The sequence below is a fragment of the Gigantopelta aegis genome, chromosome 4, assembly GCF_016097555.1.
Source record: "Gigantopelta aegis isolate Gae_Host chromosome 4, Gae_host_genome, whole genome shotgun sequence".
Taxonomy (NCBI): Eukaryota; Metazoa; Mollusca; class Gastropoda; order Neomphalida; family Peltospiridae; genus Gigantopelta; species Gigantopelta aegis.
The window spans coordinates 20,468,210-20,489,139 of NC_054702.1; positions in this window are offsets into that span (position 1 = coordinate 20,468,210).

The following is a 20,930-nucleotide window of genomic DNA, read 5'->3' on the forward strand; positions in this document are numbered from 1 at the left end:
CCTGCTCCGGAGTTAGTCACTGGCGAAGTCAGAAGCTAAAGCCTGAACCTTTGTGGATAGGGGCACGTAAATATAGTTGCCCATTGCCCATTGTTACATGTTTTGTTTCATGATTCCAATGTGCCCACCGATGTGGATCGATCCTAGACCGACCGCGCAACAAGCGAGCACTTTACCATCGGGCTACGTCCCGCTCCGGTGGCTATATAAAGACTTGCACTTTTATTAAATGTATGTTACATGTTTTGTTTCATGATTCCAATGTCCCCACCGATGTGGATCGATCCTAGACCGACCGCGCAACAAGCGAGCGCTTTACCACCGGGCTATGTCCCGCTCCGGTGGCTATATAAAGACTTGCACTTTTATTAAATGTATGTTACATGTTTTGTTTCATGATTCCAATGTGCCCACCGATGTGGATCGATCCTAGACCGACCGCGCAACAAGCGAGCGCTTTACCACCGGGCTACATCCCGCCCCGGTGGCTATATAAAGACTTGCACTTTTAGTAAATGTATGTTACATGTTTTGTTTCATGATTCCAATGTGCCACCGATGGGGATCGATCCTAGACCGTCCGCGCAACAAGCGAGCGCTTTACCATCGGGCTACGTTCCGCTCCGGTGGCTATATAAAGACTTGCACTTTTATTAAATGTATGTTACATTGCTTTTTTGTTTCAGGATTCCAAGTCACTTTGAACTCTCCCACCCTCCCAGTAATGTAACGACTGCCGAGGTTTTAGCGATTATGTTTACTTGTCTCCAAGTTACATATTAATCTACAAATTCTTTATGTCATCTTCAAAAACATCCTTTGTTTTGACTTTTCAGGTGTGGACACCTGTCAATCCGCAACACTCTAAAGCCAGTGCTTTGTAAACAAATTAAGACCAGGCGCTTTGCGGAATATTCTAGGCTAATTCAGCAGCAAATATGAACATGGATTTCGACTCTCTTTAATGTTACAGTCCCGGAGAGGATGGCTCGAAATTTTCTCATATACTTTTGTTTCAAATATTTGTTTGTTCACATATAAACAGGTCGATAAGTTTTTATTATTATTATTTAGCAGAGCATACATTTTGTTCTGCTTCGTTTTACCTTTGAAAAAAAAGAAAAAAGAGAGAACAAGGGATTTTTTTGCTTTTCGTTTTTCCTAATTTGCAACACATTACATTTTCGTTATCTTTCATTCCCCATCTTTAAAGAATGCATTTGCTTGCTTTTCTCTCCTTTCGTTAACAGAGCAAATATATCATCCACCTTCTTTAATAGAGCAAAATTGCTTTTCTTATCTTTTCTTGTCCTCTTTTTAAAATTATACTTTTTTTTTTTTATTTCATGTAATACAATACCATATATAAGCTTAATGACATACGCAAGAGAAACGTTTATGCGTTTCATTATCATGTTTATATTTGACAAAATGTATGACGTTCCAACACGCGCGCGCGCTCGCACGTACATACATATCTAATTATATTTTACAAAAACACATACCACACTTCCATACACACACCACTAACACCCCCCCCCCCTCAACACGAACACAGAACACACCACACACATTCGCGCACAAACACATTCACTCACATGGACACACACACGCACGTACACACAAACACACACACACACACACACACACACACACACACACACACACATCCTGCACCATTGATTGGTCGAGTAGTACTAGACTGTCTAAAATAATATATTACGACAATGTCATCGGATTACTCATGTATAGTTTTGTAACAACCAGCTTGTGGTCGTGTAGTTCATTTAAATTTCTATATATCCCATGGAGCTTTTACTGCCTGCTATAAATGTGTATTAGCATTTTATATTGTTTAAATGAAGTTTTATACCAAAATTTAAACAATTAAAGGGGACATTCGCAGTGTAATGAACCGATAATAATATTAGTGAAATGTTCAGTAAGGATTATGCGAGTGTTTTCGTATTTTTACCTCGTTTAATGTCTCACACACCTGGTGGAGACGGCACTGTGTTTTAGGTGTTGTATCACAGGATGATATCACGCATGTTGGAGATCAATTGAAAGACATCTGAGTGATGACAAAGATCTCAAGGGGAGGGACGTAGCTCCGTGGTAAAGTGCTCGCCTGATGAACGATCGGTGGGCCCACTGGGCTATTTCTCGTTCCAGCCAGTGCACCACGATTGTATATCAAAGGTCATTGAATGTTTGTGGGATGGTGCATATAAAAGACCCCTTTCTACTAATTGAAAAATGTAGCGGGTTTCCTCTCTAAAACTATATGTCAAAATTATCAAATGTTTGACATTCAGTAGCCAATTACTAATAAATCAATATGTTCTAGTGGTGTCGTTAAACAGATCAATATACTCTAGTGAAGTCGTTAAACAAAACAAACTTTAAACTACTGTCGTGTGCTTTGTCTATTCATCCAAATCAACCACCATCAATTCACCCTAATATATATATATATATATATATATATATATATATATATATACTGGTATATAAAAGGCCGTGGTATGTGCTATTCTGTCTGTGGGATGGCGCATATAAAAGATCCCTTTTTGCGGGTTTCCTCTGATGTTTGACATCAAATAGCCGATGATTAATTAATCAATGTGCTCTAGTGGTGTCGTTAAACAAAACAAATGTCTTCCATCCATCCACCAATGCATCTTTTCATGCATCCATCCATTTAATATTCATTTACTTTAACTTGATTTTGGTGCTATTATTCAGTTAAAGTGCGAACTCTCTATCCTAGAAACACACACGTCACCTATCTGAGCTGTCTGTCCATGACAATGGGTTAATGGTTAGTTGTTATTGGTTAGTGGAAGAGACGTCAGAATAGTGGTCTAAGACATCAACATTATGCCATTAGAACTCACTCTGAGTGTAGTCGATACCAGGATGCGAACCCAGTACCCACCAGCCAGCCTTAACTCTGATGGCGTTACCACACCACCACCAATGCCTGTCATTCTCCCAACCTTGTTTTATTCCAATGCTCTTTGCGGTTTTCTCTGCAAAGAAAGAACTCATTGAGCAAGCATTAAACATGTTGTTATCGGGACGTTTAGCATTTCTTCCCTTAATTTTCGACAGAAATCGAGTAGCCGAGATCGCTTCGTTCCTCGTAGCCTGCTCTCACGGCGACTTCGTGACAAGAAAAGGATGTTCGCCTTGGCAAACATTCTCAACATAGCACACCCACAATACGCGCTTTGTATTCCGAACCGCTTGCCCGGTTCATCTTAGACATGTTCAGTTTACCAGTCGATTGATTTGTGTAAGTTTCTCAGCTTGTCCGCAGTCGTAATTTCCTCCCTCGTCAGTCGTCCGATAATATGAGAGACAAACAAACCCATGTTGGTATGGGCAAACGCGATCATTGCTTAGATGACAATGCTAAAGAGAGAGGCAAATACCTTAATCGACGAAACCATTTTTCGATTGATGTCATAGTTAACTCAATTAGGGTTTAAGACAATGAATGCGGAGAGAAAGTAACGGAAGAAGTGTTCCGATGTTTAGTGTGAACCCTTTTAGTTATGCGGCGTTAAGGACATGGTTATTGTTAGTGTTGTTACAATAATATTGAAATTCAGAAGGTAAACGTTTAAGAGTTTTGTTCCCAGAGAAGTACAAGGTCGTATTTATGTTAATAATGATGTTTTAAATTTAAAGACGAAAAACGTCATCAAATATACTACTCAAAATAAGTTAAGGGTCAAATATTTTCACAGAAATAACTTGAACGTTCAATATGTAAAAGTGTTACAATATAATATTTATGTTATATTTAAACTTGTTACCCCAGCGGTCACTCATAACAGGGACAATATTTTCCATATTTTCCCAGTGAGAAATATTCTGCATTGGTTTAATGAACAATACTATTGGACAATTTGACGCTTACAAACCAATGACTTTGTCGGTACTAAATATGACATCATTACGATTTGACAAACCCAAAATGACGTCATATAGTTTAAAGAGTTTGCGTTTACGGGTCTCTGTTTTTGGTGTTAAATTAATAACAAAATGTCATTTTAATGCAATTCATTATAGAGTTTGAAGCAGAATAAAGAGAACTTGTTTTTTTTTTTAATTATCTATGAACGTGATTAAATTACAACGTTATAGTAATTCTCAGAACAGTGCGTATTTAGTGGTTTACATCATTTCTATACAGGTTGGCCTTCGTGGAAAATAAAGGTTTTTAGAAGAGGTAATAAATAGAATAACAAACTCGGTTCCAGTTATTATCAAATTTATGTCCCTCGTGAAATAATTTACATTTGTCACTCGCTAAAGCTTTTGACAACTGAAAATTATTTCACTCGGGACATAAATTTGATAATAACTGGTAACTTGTTTATTATCCTCTATATACGGAATAAAACGTCCATACTAAAGAGTAAACTCTTCATTAATTTACAAATTAAAGTCACTAACCATAGTTTCCGAGGTACATAACCTTTCTGCTTTACAATTTGAATTACATGTTGTACAAACAAACAAAATGACAAAAAAGCACATTGTAATTGCCAAATTTGAAAATTTAATTTAAGCAAGAAGTTGTATTTGTGTAAGTTAAAACGACTGTCCTGAGTTTGTTGCCACTGTTAAGATGTTGTCGACTAACAGAGACGTTTTAATGACTAATATTGCATATTAACTATATTTGTTTGCACAACATATCAGTGGCTCTATATTAAATGTGTTCCTAATGTTTCTACTAGGTGAACATTCATTTTATTTCGTAATATATATTTTGTTTTCGTAGGTACGAAATTATTGCAAGACTAAATCCAGTTTAGACTACTTATAAATACAGAGGCGGATCTAGGAGGGGTGGTGGGGGTGGGGGGTGAGATCTAAATTATTTTCATTCATTTGGTAATTTGTAATATGTAATGCTATTTTGTATTTATTATTTCTTTTATTTTCCTTCTTACTAAGTTTGTTAAGTTGAATTTATACATTTCTAGTTGATGGCTTTAGTAAACTAGTCTGGCAATGGCAGTCCTCTTTGTGGCATGTATACATATATACACACACACACACACACACACACACACACACACACACACACACACACATACACATATTAATATACATACACACACAAACACAGTTACACACACATACACAGACACAGACACACAAACACATATATGTGTGTGTATATATATATATATATATTTTTATTTTTTTATTTTTTTATTTACACGTGTGTGTGTGTGTGTGTGTGTGTGTGTGTGTGTGTGTGTGTGTGTGTGTGTGTATAACGGAAGCAAAATGGAGGTTTAATATGCCCTTATCAAAATGCGATTCGCAAATGAGACAATGCATTAATTTACCTTTTATTGTACTTTTATTTTAATTTCTTTATTCAATTACGGTATCACAGCTAATCTGTGATGCAGTAAACCATTACTGTACAACGGCTGGCATTCCTTACACTTCATTGTGTGTAGTTTGTTATACATAAACACTTCATTAGCATACATACACTATTTTGGAATCATTTAGTATTCGACAGAGAAGTACACAAAGGAATCTAAATAAATAATGAAATCAACTGCATAATGGTTGTATACTATACAACGAGTCTCCATTTTACATAAAGTTCCCATTCGCATTATGCTCAAAGATACATTTGAATTGTTCGATTTAAAATCAATTTCGTGGCTTGAGTTTTAAACAAAATCAAAGAAACTATGTTTACAAACATATTTAATAAATACCACGATCATCCTTTTAAAGTACTGAATCGGAACGACAAAACCGTTATCCACATATCAAAACCGTATATCTGCACAATGCAGAGTTCAGTGGCTATTTGGTAAAATATTGGTTGATTCCAAGAATCTCTATCTAGTGCATCGTCTATAGAAGAACAGCCACTCCCAAGGCGATCCTTTATTGTACAATAGAACGTCATTCTCCCTGTATCATTCAAAAGAGTTTATAAAATTAAAATTTGTTATTCACACATTTTATTTTTGCCAAAAAATATACATTTTGTAGGCATACATGTTTATATATAAAATACTATAATGTGCACATTGCGGGGAATGGTATGTAGCATCGGGTTACAATCCATAAAATTCTACAGTAAATAGGTAATATATGCATAGCAATAATATACAATATAATAACATTTATTATGTCATGTATCAATGTTGTCTGTTCTATGCGTGGTAGTAGTGTTCAAATACAGAGCTCTTTGGAATAAATATAGCTGTGATCGCATGCACTCGTGACATGACACCGCGCCTTTAAGGTTAGATATGGAAATTTGGAGATTCACAAAATAACCTGTTTTAAGTGTCTTAATTATGTAGAATCTGAAGAACATGTTCTTATTCACTGTCCTCTTTATGATGGCATTAGAGTAGATATTTTGAAAAAGGCAGTAGCTGCTGTAGTAAACTTTAATAACCTTTTGACATCACTTTTAAGCCACCCAGAAATTGTTAAAATTACAATCAAAAGTTACCATCTTATTGTATTACGCCGCCAAAGCTTTTTATATACATACATATATATATATATATATATATATATATATATATATATATATATATATATATATATATATATATATATATATATATATATATATTATATGTTTTCTAGTTTTACTTCTTGTACATACAATACTTTTTAAATATTTCTGATAGTCTTTTAATAGAGTTAAAGTCTCGAATAACACCATAGGAGTGGCTGGTGTACTTGTATTGCTGTATTACTGTATTATTACTATTGAACTCTTGTTTTTATTCTAATCTGTACACAAGGTGAGACGTAAATAAAGAATTTGTCTGTCTGTCTGTTTGTCAGTCACGAATGTCTGACAAAACAGTGATGATATCAGGTGTTCGCAAAAGGTGAACCTATCCTGCACCACCGGTGGTACCCGTCAGGAGAACTGCCACCTCAGCTATCCAGTCTACCACTTCATCTATAACGATAAATGTTTTTTGCAAGTTTCACCAAAGAGATAAAAAAGTGTAAGTTCGAAATATGGATTAGGATCAGCCATCATTTCGGTCAGTGATGCATCTTGGGGCTGGATGTAGCCCAGTGGTAAAGCGCTCTTTTGATGTACGGTCGTTTTAGGATCGATCCCCGTCGGTGGGCCCGTTGGGCTATCTCTCGTTCCAGCCACTGCACCACGACTGGTATATCAAATATGGTATGTGCTATCCTGTCTGTGAGATGGTGCATATAAAAGATCCCTTGCTACTAATGGAAAAATATGGCGGGTTTCCTCTCTAAAGACCGTATGTCAAATTACAAAATGTTTGACATTCAATAGCCGATGATTAATAAATCAATGTGCTCTAGTGTTGTTGTTAAACAAAACAAACTTTTATGCATCGTATTTAGTAGATATAGTCTTCAAATGTCTACCATAAAACGTTTTGAATGTCATCAGAAGACCCTCACCAAAAGCTGGGGCTGAATGTATTAATTTCCTTATTAACATCGAAAAAAGACAAACAATTAAAATGTATTTTTTGTTGTATTCAAAACTCCCACTGTGTTTGCTTTTTTTCGTATTAAACGGAGTAAAAAAAAAAAAAAAAAAAACTTATTAAACGGAGTGATTCCCAGTCTGCAGCTCGACGCGGTAAGACGTGTTTGTTTCGCTTGTGCACATTGCACGTGCTTTCGCGGCTCGGCTCGATCCTTTACTTCGTTGTTTTTGTCAGCGAAGTGAAGTTTTCTACTGGGATGTATGCGGCCATTGGAACTGATTGAACGCTGGAACGCTTCTCGTTCGACAGTCTGCACCACCAGGTTCGATTCTTTTTTAGCGAGATTCCTTGCCTCCGCGTCATTTCTCCGTCTGAATATGTTGACTTGTTTTTTTCGTGACACGTATGACGGCCATTCTGCAGAACGCCACGGTTGTTCGCGTTTAGTCTCTACATGTCCGAGCCTGTCCTAGCAGCACTGGAAGATTGACCACCCCACTCTAAGAAGAAATAGGAAGCGGGGTCGGCCTCTACTACTCTTTTCTAGACCTTACTTTGTTTTATTGTGATACCATCTCGTATCCTCGTGAGTCGGGCCCGTCCGCACCACTATACCAACCCATGACGACTGGGACTATACCCTAGTCTGATTCTCTCTCTCGTTAAGACGGATCCGGCTTCTCAAGGTCTGTATTTCAGCACAGCACTACACCTTCAACGTCAATTGACTGTCAATCTAGGGGTTTTCTTGACGGGATGCAACCCATCTCGTCCCTACAAGCTGTGCACCCTAACGGCCTTAACGAGGCTACATAGACATATAGATTGGACTTTAAACGTTTAGACCTTTGTTCAAAAGTTTATGTCGAAATTACTTTATTTTTTTAATATTATTAAAGGGACATTCCTGAATTTGCTGCCACTTTTAAGATGTTATCGACTAACAGAGACTTTTTAACGATTGTAATTACATATCAAATATATTTTTCTGCATAAAATATTAGTGGCTGTATATTAAGCGTGTTTCTGATCGTTCTAATATTTGTACTAGGTTAAATTTCATTTTATTTCCTAAAAATATTTTTTCGTACGTACAAAATTATTTAAAGACAAAATCCAGTCTGGGCTTCTTACAAATATTAAGACGACCAGAAACACATTGAATATACAGACATTGATATTCTAAACAAGAAAATATATTTAATATGTAAGTTTGATCGTAGAAGTATTTTATTAGTCTAAAACATCTTATAATGCAGCAAACTCAGGAATGTCCCTTTAAATAGTCCGATCCTCTCTTCTTTCTCTTATTTATTTTTGGACTGTCCTTCTAAAATGCTCCAAATTAGGCCAAAAAAATAATATGTGTGTTTCAGGTTTCATCTCTGGAAAAAAATAGGGTAGGTAGGTAGGAACTTTTTTTTTTTTTTTTTAAACCGTGTTCTTGACATACTGCATATAACCTGTCTGCAAAAATCGCGGTAGATGGGGGTTTTGTTTGTTTTTTTTGTTTTGCTTTTTTGGTAGTCAACATTTTTTAGGGTCGCAGCGTAAAATTAGGGTCGGTCGGGAAACCGGAAACACACAATATTTTTTTTTTACGCCTCATATAAATATTCGACCGAGCAGTCAATTCTTTTTAATTTTGGCTTATAACTTTTTTTCTCTTCTTCTTAACTTTTTTACTCATTGTTATTTTTAAAATTCTGCCCATTTTCAACTCTACCCCCCCCCCCCCCCCCATCCCGAGTCAGGCCACCGATCTTATCTAATTTCTTTTTGACCACCCGATCTAATCTAGCGACCAAATTTAATTAGTAGAATTTTCTTTATTAATTATATTAAAACATCGAAATTTTAAAGGCCCACTATTTAATTTTTGGATGTAAATTTCAAAATTGTCCGCTTAATTTTTTTCTGTCCCGGTACAAGTCCCTGGCTATCCAGAGACAGGCCCCGGGACGGACATGCTCGAAACTCTAGTGGTATATGAGCTTGTAAAAATTATTCGCACTCGCACTTAAACGGAGTGAGAGCCATCACGTAGGTAGTACTGAAACAAATAACTTCCGGCTGTGTCAAAGTTCTAGGTGCACCCAACTTTCATCTAGATAGAGAAGTGAACACCACAGGTCCTGTGATTGGTGATAAATATGAGTGTATTGGTTGTAAAACAAAATTAGTTTCATCTGGTACCACTGTTGCAAGTAGCCTTGTGTTTGAAACATGCATGGGGTACCTGTAAAAAAAAGGTACTAAAATTTTGTGCGGAACTAGGGTAGTCATAGACGCTACACGTTATCTCTGAAATGAGCAGCTTGACCCCCATTTCTTTCTGATTCATTTTAAGGGTGAGGGGTGTTAGTAGTTATATCCGTGGTGTTTATTCCGATTGATACGCTACAGGTATGAGTTTTAGCTACATATGTTACTATTGTCGTCTGTGGGATCTGACTTGGTAGTATACACCTCTACAGCTAATCTTTATACGTTATTTATTATGTCATCCTTGTCATAGCGTAAACCCAGTAATACAACTTCAAAGTTATCTTACTCACGATCCGACCGGCCTCGGTGGCGTCGTGGCAGGCCATCGGTCTACAGGCTGGTAGGTACTGGGTTCGGATCCCAGTCGAGGCATGGGGTTTTTAATCCAGATACCGACTCCAAACCCTGAGTGAGTGTTCCGCAAGGCTCAATGGGTAGGTGTAAACCACTTGCATCGACCAGTGATCCATAACTGGTTCAACAAAGGCCATGTTTTGTGCTATCCTGCCTGTGGGAAGCGCAAATAAAAGATCCCTTGCTGCCAATCGGAAGAGTAGCCCATGTAGTGGCGACAGCGGGTTTCCTCTCAAAATCTGTGTGGTCCTGAACCATATGTCTGACGCCATATAACCGTAAATAAAATGTGTTGAGTGCGTCGTTAAATAAAACACTTCTTTCTTACTCACGATCCTGTCCGACGCAATATCAGTTTACCAGATATATTTTAGATTTCAGTGTACATTCAGGCATGATTTTGCAACATTATTTTTAGCTAGGCGGGTGGTGTGTAGCCCGCCTGGTCGGCACAGTATGTGGGCTATTGTGTACATGTGTAATAGCCCTCCGTAAAATACAAGGACTGTAATATCGACACATAGATGGGATTGTACCATTTGAAGAAGTTATGTATAAATCACACCTTCAAACCTTGTTATTTTCTTGACAAACCTATTCTACGACAAGTAGATCGCCACCATTCTACAAAACGAATTTAAGCTCGGTTTAATAGGCAATGAAAATTAATTAGGTACATCACACAGATGTCTCTTTGGCCATCTGTTGTCACGTGGGTGTGACCTGGTGTCACCCTGGGGCTTTTTTCTCCGTATGTTAATGTGGGATGGACCCGAGCGTGGTTAGAAATATGATGGCAAGCTAATCTCACAGTGTTTAGAAAGTGGTCAAAATAATTATGGGTAAAAAAAAAAGCGCGAAAAATAACCAGAAAGTATGTCAACTACATGTATATGTTAAACAAATTTTTTTATGGAAAGTATTTTATTTATTTATTTATTTATTTACTTATTTACTTACTTGTTTGTATTTATTTACAATTTATTATTATTTTTTTTTATTATTATTTTTTTTTTAAATAAATTTTTATTACCCCCAGATCAATTTAACAATGACAAGGGTGGGGCGCCTTGCATCATTGCCTTACAATGAGCTAATATACATAATTATATTATATACACATGGTTACAATAGTACATAATACATACACATATTATACAATCTTAAACCAACATTTACAATAATACACATATACACTAACATTCATGTACATAGAATAGAGGTTTAGCTTTATATATATAAATACATACATACATATATATTGTACCAAACATATTTACTTTTTGTATAGCATAATCTTTCATAAATGTGAGATTTAGGCATAATTTTTTTTAAAACTCAAACATTAAGTTGACACGCCCATACGTTATTTCTAAATAACATTTGGTCTGAGGAATGAGAGACAAAAATAAAAGAAAGTTTGGAAGGAAAGAAGACAGTAGAAAAGAGGTAGAAAAAGGAAAAAGAGAAGAAAGGAAATGAGAAGTAGAAGATAAAGGAACTAGACGAGTGCTTGGACAGGTGTGTAACGCTAGAAATAAACGTTTGGATGGAGTAAAAGACCGATTTTTTTTTAAAGAATATAGTTTGTTAATTGTATACGTCTGTGTCAATATGTATTTTGTTTAAGCTAGAAGATCAAGCCACTTGGACCAGTTGTTATAAAATTTATCATATTCGCAATTTTTAAAATATATATATTTTTCTATTTGAATTTACAATTTATTTATTTATTAATTAAAGTTTGTGCATTTCATTTTTGTTATTTTATCTAACATTTGTGTATCGTTTACTAAAAATAGTATCATAGGTTTCGTTATATTTTTATATAGTATTTTATTATTTTATTACAATTCTGATTATAAATTAGATTGTTAAAATTAATTACAATTCCACAAGGAAAATTAGTGATACATCGATATATTGAGTTTAACTTTTTTAAATTATAATATACAATACAATTGCAGGATCATCATCATCATCATCATCATCATCAACAACATCATCAAAATCAACATCATCATCATCACCACCACCATCATCAATATCATCATCCTCATCAACATCATCATCATCACCAACATCATCATCAACATCCATATTATTTTAGTTTCTACTGTAGAAACACTTTTTTCCTGGCAGACTTCTCGCAATTTATGCTAGTAGAATCTTAATTTTTATCAACAGTAGCAATTTCTACTAACAGGATTCCAATCGGAATTTTTGCTGGTGAAATTACAATTTCTTTTTACATATTCGAAATTTCTACTGACAAAATAACAATTTCTACTGAGAGAATTGCAATTTGTGCCGACAGAATCATGATTTCTACTGACAGAATTGAAATTTCTACTTGTGGAACGTAAATACTCCTCTACTAGTATTTCAGATACGGCTTCTACAATGAAATGATATGATTTATTTTAAGCTTGTCAACATGTTTATATATCTACCGGTGTGTGGACACTTCTGTTATTGTGCGACCAAGCTTGTAAAAAAAGGGGGACCTCTTATGGAGGGGTTACCATAACTGGAGAGGATTACCACGACTACACGTTCGTGTATGACATGTGGGAAGAGCGAATGAATCGCCGCTAAATGAAAAGCAATTACGGAATGAAAAGATGTCAAGAAACAACTTTGTTGTCAGTTTACGCAGCACATTGTTTGAAAATATCTTCCGAATGGGCGTTCTCTGTCATCGGCCTATCACTAACAAACGCTGGGTGGTCTGCCTCCAATGACAGCGTGGTCTTGTCACTTGCCCACGAGGGGGCGCTATTGTTTCCGCCAGTGGAGATGTATCAGAATCCATCTTTCAGTCTGCGGCTTTTCATATATAGCTGTACGGGTAATCTATTGATGCCAATGTGATATCTACCTGATTATTTTTCTTGGAGTAGCCGTCTTCAAGATACTATTTCAAATTCCTTTTTCTAGTGCAATGAGCTGCGTCAAAGGCTTTCGGCTTAACAGCTTTGTAATTCTTACAATGGCAGTTGCTCTGTGTGCTTTATTCATGTATAATCACTGAGCACATAATTATATTTTGGTGTTCCTTGAAGCTGTGAAATGTTTCTAGCCATGCTCGGTTCTCTTACATTACATGCATACATGCATTAATAAATACACTGCAATTTCTTTTCATTTCAATGCTTGATTATGGTTCAAAAATATTGTTCTGAACATATATATCTCATTTATATTTGTTACACAAAATTATATAATAAAACAATATATTATGTCTGTGTATATATGTGCTGTAGGATCTTGGTTGTGTGTCCCTGGCCTGTGCTTATCTTATTTTAAAGTCTAGATTTATTGTATTAGTACAAATACAAATAGCATGTACTTGAAGTTTGGAAACTAAATCTTCATAAGCTCGGGTCCAGATATGAGCTCGAAGTTAATGGTTAGTGATATGAGAGAAAGTTTGAGAGAGAGAGAGAGAGAGAGAGAGAGAGAGAGAGAGAGAGAGAGAGAGAGAGAGAGAGAGAGAGAGAGAGAGAGAGAGGGGGGGGGGCAGAAAGAAAGAGATATAGCTCATTTGTTCTCAAAACGTCTGCACAGAGTGTTTTTAATATGTATCCGTTATCCGTGATCAAAATCGTATCTCTGCACAATGCAATCAAATGGGCATTTGGCAAATGAGTGGTTGATTCAATGAATCAATATCTAGTGCCTCGTCTAGAAAGTTATTTTTGTGCAAGATATAGTTTCAGAAAATAAATAGTAACAACCAACTACTCTTGGTGTCTTTGTTTAAATACATGAGACAAATTGTTTTAAAACCACCGTATTGTTTTGCATTTAAAAAATATTAATGTACTTCTTCTTATAGTTAGTACTGTTGGTGGATTTGTGAAAAAACATTTGGTTTTTAATGTGAATACTTTAAACAGATGCCATAGGTTTCTGGTTTAACAAAGCAGCTCTTCTCGGTGTGATGAAACAATATGTCTGCTTAGTAAATGTAGTCATCTAATCAAATTGCATCGACAAGTGACATTTCAAACTGCTGGAGTTACTACTAATGAGCGGTTGCATGCGGGTACTATGGGTTTATTAAAACTGTATCGAGTCATTCACCAATACAGCATGTTGACGATAAAACCCTTAATGAATGTCATAGTATTGCATGTCAATCGGATATTGCCGCTAACTGTTTTAATATGCAGCTAGCGTAACATTGGTGTTTGTTTTAAATACTAAGTCTACAAGCTACCTGAAGTATCTAATTTGGATTGGCCAACAGGCAAACATCTCCGTAGCAGTTTTCAACTACATTTACACACAGATTACCATATTATTATTAACATGAGAGAAAACACTTATATTTTATGATCTATAAACAAAATGCCACGTGCATATACGCATGCTAAATTAAACATTAAAAGTATTGTCTCTATGAAAACACGTTTACTTATTGTTGTATGTACTGGTAATGACATGAATTTGCTGATATAATGTTTTCAAAATAAATAAATAAATAAATAAATGTCACGCTAGTCCACCTTTCATTAAGGCTTTATATTCTGTATCAAAACGTGTTTACTTATTGTTGTATATACTAGTAATGACATGAATTTGCTAATATAATGTTTAAAAAAATAAATAAATAATAATAATAAATAAAATAAATAAATAAAATAAATGTCACGCTAGTCCACCTTTAATTAAGGCTTTAGATTCTGTATGGAAACGTGTTTACTTATTGTTGTATATACTAGAAATGACATGAATTTGCTAATTTAATGTTTTCAAAAAAAAGAGAAAAAAAAAAGAAGAAAAAAGAAGAAAAACAAAGTAAAAAAATAAATAAAAGAAACAAATGAAATATGTTGTCATGCTCATCCACGTTCCATTAAAGCTACAGATTGTGCCTGATGAATCTATGAATCCCCCGATCGCAACTGCTGCTCCCTCTTTTGTCTGTTGATTTGTATGCAATCATTTCATTAACTGAATTCTATTTATGCTTTGTGCTACTCTATATCTCTGTAATGTACACTACAATAAACAACTAGTGCGACCAGTGTGCATGCTACTGTTAAAATTACCACATGTCACATAATACACAATGCAATCAGCGTCGTACTGATTCAACAATAAGAACTAGTTAATATTTTTCTATGACATATTCCGGAAAATTAATTATGTTAATTAGTTTACTTTGGACGGGTATGTATGCTATTGTATTAAACATGAGTCACAATGAAGTATTTGATAGACTGTGGAATAAAATGTCATCCAACCCAATTCACGGGCAGACTGATATTACCACTACATAACTCGTGAAAAGATGTAGAAATCAACTTCATAATGTTGTGCACAACGAACATATTACAAATAATTAGAATTTTACTTACAATATGGTCCTAAATAACTTACTATTTTTGTGTCCTCCTTCGAAATTTAGAATATATGGCCAATTCCAAAACTTTTTTTTTTACATGTTCCCGAATCAGGACCCTGATCATATCGGAGGTCGGACTCGGGATGAGTGTGTTCGAAACCCTAGTAGTATATGAGCATATAAAACTAGTTACCTACCTACCTACCTACCTATTTATCTATAACAAGAAGAACAGCAAGAATTTATTTACATTCGGGAGATAATAATTTTGTTGAAACCAATTACAATAACAAAGATATAGACATACATTTCGTTTCTCTTATACAAATTAAAGAAGTGTTTAAAATAAATGTTAATTTTTAACATATAATATATTATAGCACAACATATTTGAAATATATATTTTATCAAATACCATAGAATTTTAGAAACAGAACATAATCATTTGATCTAATATGAACAACAAAGGCGTTATCATAATCACAACCGTATCTCTGCATAATGAAGTCCAATGGGCATTTGGCAAAATAGTGGTTGGTTCAGTGAATCTATAGGAGGACAGCCACTCCCGAGGATATCCTTTACTGGTCAATACACCCTTCCTGCGCCGCTTAAAGAGGACGGCCATTCCCAGACTTCCTTTTTTTTTTTACTAAATCAAAGCTAGCGCTCGTTGCAATAAATAAAGCTGTAATGACACGCACTCATAAATATCCGTCAAAACAGCTAGAAACAGAATGTTATATTATGCGATGTTTCCGTATTAATATTGCTAGTATATAAATATTAGAAGATATCAGAAGATATATTAGAAGATATCAGAGTACCTTTCTGTACTCTCGACATAAATATTAGAAACAGAACATTTTATTAGAATATGTTTCAGTATCATCAGTATATAACATTTGCGACATATAAACATTAAGGAGTATTATGAAAATGTGTTTGCAGTATTTCATGATTGCAGGCCATCATGGCTGTCATAATCCACCTTGAACTCTGTCTTGTGCAAAAATACGGGGTTTTTTTTTATCAATACGGCTTTATCATTCATCTCTCCGACGCCATATAACCGTAAAAAATGTGTTGAGTGCGTCGTTAAATAAAAACATTTCCTTCTTTCATTCATCTCAAAATAATTAATTTAATTTTAGTTTTAATTGATTTCTTAGCTACTTTAAAAATAATTTAATTAAAGTTCTAATTATTATTATTATTTAAATTTAAATTACAGGTATAGTAGGCGGTACATTTAATTCAAGGAAATTGTTGTTTGTTTTCTTACCAACTATCAGACCTCTGATATACAAGACTGTTACATTTTAGTCTAAAGAATGAGAGCAACACTTGCTGCCAAGTTGAAGTGCTAACAAACAGGCTACTCGTATTGTTAATTGGCATGAGGGTGTATGGGTGGTTTTCGTCATTCATTCGTTTAAACCTATTTCCGTACTTATACGCAATTAAGGTTCAAGCACGCTGTCCTGGTCACTCGCCTCAGCTATCTGGGCTCTCTGTCCAGGACAGTGTGTTAGTGGTTAGTTGTTAATGGTTAGTGAGATAGAAGTCGGTGTGCTGGCCTTACATCTATCCAATGAGTTCTTAAACTCGCTAAGGGTGGTAGCTGGTACCGGGGCGCGAACCCATTACCATTGGATTGAACCTTCTCTCTATCAGGCTATAACATTTTTTTTTACAGTGCAAATATTGGTCTATTCATACAGGTGTCCAAGGTGAAAATGTAGACTAATGGATCTGCCAGGTTCATATTTGACCCCCTCCCCTCCCCACCAGGTCCAAACTACACTACGCTCCTGTATGCTGTATGTAAGGTCAATGAAGAGACGGTTAAACATTATCTGTGAGGTATGGGATTTCGTAGCCGTGGGACATACGATTTTATGACGTCCGAATTAAATAGCTGGTTGGTGTAGGTGGTAAACGCCGCGACAACTATGATATATGTTAGATTAAAGGTGCGAGACCTCCCCTATTTCCCTCCCTTTCCACGGCTAGCTTGACACCGCACTATCATCTTCCCCTCATTCCTCTCACTGTCCGTGTTTACAAAACTAACAGGGCTTAGACGACCACTCACACGTAATGATGGTAGCCTAGGGCGGGCATTTTCTATCTATCCGAGAGAAAAAAAAATAGAGTGACCAGCCAATGACCCTTAAATATTCCTTGCTGATTATCTGTTTTTAACGTGACATTTCGAGAACGCAATTAACACCTCCTTTTATAAAAAAGCCGGTGACAAATTATTCTAGCTGGGAGTCTCCCCGAATTTGTAGCCAATTTTCGTCTTAAGTCGCTGGGATTTTTGGCTTCGCGCTTTTCGCCCGAACCACCAGATTAAAATCCATTTGAAAACGGATCAGAATCCGTCCAAGCGGATCAGCGATTCTACTTGTGTGTCTCTCTCATCACGATAGAGAAGCAATAAGCATCAAATTTGTCTCGATTAAGAGGTGGAGATGATAACGCACACGGTTAGCAAATGCCGGCGTCGGACCCCGACCCGGCGGCCCTTTTCAGGCGCGCGCTGTGACCCTAAAATTGACTGAGATAACAATCTGCTAAACGATGGATCTGTGGATATATCTTTTTATTACTTACAGAAAGAAAACTTAACTGACAGGAGCAGCATTATGTCTACAGTCTATCAAGACATGTATCTCACTGTATTCGGCAGACGACAACCATGGCCAGTACAACAGACGGATCTTCATTATTTCCCGCCACGCCGTGCAAAAGAAAGTAATGGCTCTTGGTGACAATAGTTAATACATCAATTTCTAAAAGAACGCCAAGAGATTTTTTGTTGATGTTCTTTTCTTGTGTTTTTATATATTTTTAAAAGATAAATATCAGGGACTTTTTCACAAAGAACTGTTGTTTGGTGAAGCCAGTGAGGAAGAATAGGTAAACGATGTCCATTGTTGGAATAGTATTGCTGAATAGCAGATTATTGTGATCAGTGACATTAAATTATCTGATTGATCTGCATATTAACCAAATCTAGTTAACCAATAAGCGCAAACAATATTAAACATACAGACGAACGAACAGACATGAGGACACCCAGAACTGGTTGGACATACGACAGACAGACGCACATTTCGGTACTAAATCAAGTGGATTATGAATCATAATTAAAAATACCCAACGTGAAACATAATAAACACTATCCATATGCAAATGGATTGAAGTGAATGAAACCAAAAATTATCAACTGTTTTAAAGGGACATTCCTGAGTTTGCTGAAATTATAAAGATGTTATTGACTAACAGAAACATTTTAACGAGTGTAATTAAATATCAACTACATGTATCTACATAAAATATTAGTGGCTGTATATAAAACGTGTTCTTGATCGTTCTAATATTTGTACTAGGTTAAAGTTTCGTACGTACGAAATTATTTGCAAACAAAATCCAGTTTGGGCTTCTTACAAATATTAAGACGACCAAAAACAATTTGAATATACAGATACTGATATTTTAAACAAGAAAATATATTTAATATGTAAGTTTAATCGTAGAACTATTTTATTAGTAGGAAACATCTTACAACGCAGCAAACTCTGGAATGTCCCTTTAAATGTTTCTGTTATTAAAATTCAAATCAATTTGTTCCCCTAGTAAAACATTTTCAAATTTCTGGTGCCGCAATCTCGCACGAAAAATAAAAAAAACAAAAAAACAGAAAAATAACCTAAAAAAACAAAAACAACTCAAACAATAACAACAAACAAAATAAAACGCCAAAGGCAAAGGTAAACGCAAACACAAACGCAAAAGCAAAAAGCTAAAAACAAAAAGCAAAAACAAAATAGCAAAAATAAAAACCAGAAACACAACAAGGAGGTGCTCTGACCAGCTTCCCTATTTGTCCCCCCCCCCCCCCCCAATCCACCACTGGTATACCTATTATAACAGATGTAGACAAATGTGACTTCATGAGACCTTTGACTTTCTTGGTTGACTTGGCGCGTGTTTTAAATGTCAGACACGGTCAGGTGTAAAAATCAAAGCCTCGTCGCGAAGACAGAAATCGTGTTTTCACGAAAGGAGATACAACATGTTTTTCAAGTCGTTAGCCGGATTTTAGTTTATCTACACTAAATACTCCAGCGCACTGTCAACCCCTCCCAGCCCTTCCAGGAGTCTACCGGAACACTTGGGGTGCAGAAACTACATTATCAAGCACTGAATTGTATAGTCCTTCCCATCCACCATGAACAATGTTGTTGTTTGGTGGTGGTGGTGGGGGGGGGGGGGGGGGGGGTCTTTGGGGTGTGTGTGTGTAAATAATTTTAGTTTGATTTGACGTTAAAAAAAAAAGGTAAATGTGTTTTGAAAATTAAAAAAAACCCCACTATTTTTGTGTGAAATTTAGAAAACAATCGGCTCAGAAATAAATAACTTGTAGTAAATACCATAGTAAGAAAACGGCGTTCCCTGTGGGAAGGACTATAAGTAGCATAATGCTATATGGCAGTCGTGACGCTAGTTCTAGAAACTTAGAAAGGAAACCGGCTTTCGTCACATGGCTACTTTAATTATTTAGCAGAAAGAAAAAATCTCTTATGTTCTTTTCCATACAGACACGATAGCACATACCACGGCCTTTGATATATTAGTTCTGGAATATTAGTTGTACCGGAAAAATGATGGATAATGGATGGCAGATGATCCTTCGAGCGCTCTGACTAACTTCAAACTATATTTCACTACAAAGAAGACACTAGAAATGTAAATTTGCTATCGAGCTAAATATATAAAGAGCGACCAATTTTCCAGAATTTTCCGAACATTCCCGAATGTTCATCTTATATTCGGAATTTCGGAATTGATGCCAAATATCCTGATTTTTTTTTTAATTCGTTATCATTTTTTTAAAACTGTCTGGCATGTATGTAGATTGGTTTATGCTTTTGCTATTCAATACATAATGTTTTAATAATACAGTTGTACTGTTATGTTCCTTTTTCGTTGTTATTGTGTAAATATATATAAAACATGGATTGTCTTAAAGGGCCTAATAACGTAGTTTTTGGTCGTTTTTAGGTTGTAATAGTTCATTTCGAGCATTATAATTATAGAAAGTATATATAAATTTAGGAACTTTCTGCTAATTAAATAATTTCAAAACACAGATAAATCACAGTTTGTCTGAGTAAAAAAAAAAAAAAAAACAATAAGCGAATTGCTGTCTGCAGACGGGGTTTTTTTATGTACTAAGACGAACTACGTTATTAGGCCCTTTAAATTATTGTTTTTAGGAACATTCTGTTTTAACACGCATTAAAGGGACATTCCTGAGTTTGCTGCATTGTAAGATGTTTCCGTCTAATAAAATATTTCTACGATTAAATTTACATATTAAATACATTTTCTTGTTTAGAATATCAGTGTCTGTATATTCAATGTGTTTCTGG